Here is a 3777-nt window from a genome sequence, read left to right on the forward strand (position 1 = left end):
TAAGAGTTTCAAGAAGCTTTGATTTATTGCCTTTTGATCCAGAAATTGAACATACGTGTAGAAGGCTCAACAAGGAAAGGAGAGAAGCTTTACATGAGCAACAACTAATTATGGTTAATGAAGCTATACAAGGAAATAAGAATACAAGACCTCTAAGAGATTATGCCCTTCCTATAGTTAATGTCTCCCGCTCAAGCATTGCATGGCCGGCCATTCAAGCCAATAATTTGGAGATCAAGCCCACTATAACCCAGATGGTTCAGACGTTAGCACAATTTACTAGGATGTCGAATGATGATTCAGATGCTTATATTGCAAATTTCTTAAAAATTTGTGACACATTAAAGTAGAATGGAGTCTCAGACAATGCTATCAAGCTAAGGTTTTTTCCATTCTCACTGAAGAATAAAGTAAAAGAGTAGTTAAACTCACTCCCTACTGGGACAATCATGACCTAGGATGGTTAAGCATAAAAGTCTTTAATGAAGTTCTTTCCCCTAGCAAAAATAGCTGAGTTAAAGAATGATATCATAATTTTTGCTCAATTTAAGATGGAGTCATTATATGAAGCATGGGAGGGATATAAAGACTACCAAAAAATGCCCACATCATGATCTTCTAGTTTAGCTTCAAGTATAGAACTTTTACAATGGTTTGGGATCCAATACCAAAATAACAACAGAGTAACTTATGAATTATTGAAGAAGGTGGCCTTTAATAATTACCAGTGGTCCTCAAATCGTTCAATACCAAGGAGAGCAACGGGAAGCCATAAAGTTGATATTGTCACTGCTTTATTTGCACAAATGACTCTCTATCTAAAAGTCTGGAACATCTAAATATTAGTGCTATTTAAACTCAAGTGTATGAATTGTGCGGAGAGAATCATGCTAGTGTTCATTGCCAAATTGGGAGTCCTTTTGCATCATCATCTACTGAACAAGCTCATTATATGTTGAACTTCCAGAGGCAATAAAATAACTCATATTCTAATATCTACAAACGTATCTGGACAAACCATCCAAATACATCATGGAACAATACTTAGAATAAATTGACACCATCTCTAGGGTTCTAATCACAATAAAAGACGTTAAATTTAGAAGACGCTCTTACCTAACTTACAACAACCATGTCTCAATTCATGACCAAGATAGAGATAAATTTTCAAAATCAAGCTGCATTTATCTGAAACCTCAAGGTACAAGTGAGTTAGATTATGAAGTTAGTATCCAATAGACCATAAGGCTTTCTACTTAGTAACACCGAGAAATATCCAAAAGAGCAAGTGAATGCAATTGTACTTTAGAATGGCAAACAACTTGATGAGCCGTAAAAAGAAATAAAGAAAGTTAATGAAGAGCAAGTTGAAGACACCACCAAGGCTTTAAAATTGCCATAATCTAAACCAGTAGTACCAAACAAGGCCTATGTTCTTCCATTCTCTTTCTTTATTGTCTTTGAAAAAATAACATAGATAAGGAATGGATGTGTTCAAGAAATTGCATATTAACACTCTTTTTGCAAATGCTTTGGAACAAATGTCGTTTAATGCTAAATTTATAAAAGAAATGTTGTCCAATAAGAGGAAATTTGAATGACCATGAAGGTTAATGTTAACTGAGGATTGCACCGCCATTTTGGAAAATAAATTACTAACAAAGTTAAAAGATTGAGGGAATTTTAATATACCTTGGACTATTGAAAAATCTTATTTTGACAAAGCTTTATGTGATTTAGGTGCAAGTATTAATTGATGCCTCTCTCTATTTTTATAAAATTAGGACTTGGTGAACCTAAGGCAACAATAGTTACCTTTCAATTGGTAGATAGATCTATAAAGTATCCATGGGGCACAACTATGTCTATAGTTGTGAAGGTTGACAACTTTATATTCCCTGCAGATTTTATTATCATGGATATGGCCAAAGATATAGAGTTACCTCTCATTCTAGGCCCACCATTCTTAGCTACAATGAGAGTTTTGATTGATGTTTAGGAAGGGAAATTGATTTTAAAAGTTTAAAATGGGCAAGTCATTTTCAATGTGTTCACACCTATCAAGTATCCATCTAAATGCAAAGATTGTTTTCAAGTCGAAACGGTAGATAGAAAAATGGCAAAATGGCCAAAGGATTTAAGGATAAGCATCCACTTGACCCTCATGACATTCATACAATACATAAGTAAGCTCTCAATAAAGATCTATCACTTCATTTTCGTGGAAGAGGCCAAATTGCAAGAAACTTGGGCAAAGTCCATCCATATCATCTCCTTCCATCCACGACCCTCTTTTAACGATCTCTTCAAAGACAATCAGGCTACTGACCATAAATTAAGTGCTTTTTGGGAGACAATCCAAGCTTTTTAAAATTTATTATTTTTATTTTCGTCTTTTCTTATTTCTTTTACATATTTTTTTTATCTAGGTTTTTTTCACAAGTTTGGGGTCGAAAAACATAAACTTTTCACATGCCCTTCAACAACTTAACTATAAATTTACATCTTCAAGTGAAAAATCTAGGGAGTTTCTCTTTTCTTTTTCTTTTATTTACATTGAGGACAATGTTGATTTCAAGTTTTGGGGGTGGGAATATTTTCTCTCATTTATTAAAAAAATAAATAAATAAATTGTGTTGTTTGCATGTTGTTTTAATACCGATGATAAGTATATGGTTGAAAAATGAATATGGTCCTTATAAAAGGATGAACATTGTCTTAGTTTATACTTGATTCTTATGTTAGTTTCGTCTTGATTGAGATTCTTTAAATATCTTAAGCACTTATATCAATTCTTTCAGAATTTTAAGTTTTTAACTTGAGATTTGAGATTGATACAGCCTGAGTTTAGAATTTTCGATTGAGTAAATGCCTGTTTACCTTGATTCTACATTACTTAAGTTTAACCAGGCACCATAGCCAGAAATAACTTAACTTTTATTATTTATCATCTACAAACTTAACTTTTATTTTCTATTACTTATCATTTACGAACTGATTATCAAACTAAAGTAGTTAACCGTACTTTATCTACTTTGTTGTGTGTAATGATACAAAAGAAGTTGGAAACATGGGAAGAATTTATGTCGTATATAGAGTTTGCATATAATAGAAGTGTGCATTTAGCAACTAAATTTTCACCTTTTGAAATTGTGTATGGTATTGATCAACCAACACCTTTAGCTATAGATGAACGTATTAATTTTAATGGAAAAAAGAAAGTTGACTTTGTTAGGCATATCCATAAAAAGATAAATGACTTTGTTAGGCACATCCATGAAAAGAAAGCTAACATTGTTAGGCATATCCATGAAAAAACATGGCACAACATTCAAAAAAGAACTGAATAATATGTTAACCAATCTAATCAGGGGTGTATTTAAACTGGGTGATTGGCTTTGGTTGTATATGAGGAAGAAACTATTTCTTGTTCAAAGGCGTTCTAAACTACTTCCAAGGGAATATGGTATATTTCAAATATTGAAAGGACCAATAACAACACCTACAAGCTAGATCTTTTAGGTGAATATAATGTAAGTACAAGTTGTAATGTTGTTGAATTGTTTTCTTTTTATGCAGGCAAATATTTGAGGACAAATCCTTTTCAAGAGAGGGAGAATGATGAAAATCAGGTTGTTTAAACTTTGCAAGATTTGTTGAGCATCCATGAAAGTTAAATGATAAGGGTAGGAAATAAAAAAATGGGGGAAGCATTAAATGGGCTAATTGAGCACCTCTCAAATTCACGCTTTATTCAAAACATTAATATCTGAATTG

The 3777-nt window shown here is 32.5% G+C and overlaps 1 non-coding gene across 1 annotated transcript; it reads right to left on the reverse strand.

Annotated features, from left to right (window-relative positions):
* Positions 1–512: 512 nt before the first annotated feature.
* LOC127900099 (small nucleolar RNA R71) lies at positions 513–617 on the reverse strand. The gene has a single exon (XR_008052124.1). It is a non-coding gene; the product is annotated as a small nucleolar RNA R71 (small nucleolar RNA).
* Positions 618–3777: the final 3160 nt, after the last annotated feature.

This window comes from Citrus sinensis, chromosome 9, assembly GCF_022201045.2.
Source record: "Citrus sinensis cultivar Valencia sweet orange chromosome 9, DVS_A1.0, whole genome shotgun sequence".
Classification (NCBI taxonomy): Eukaryota; Viridiplantae; Streptophyta; class Magnoliopsida; order Sapindales; family Rutaceae; genus Citrus; species Citrus sinensis.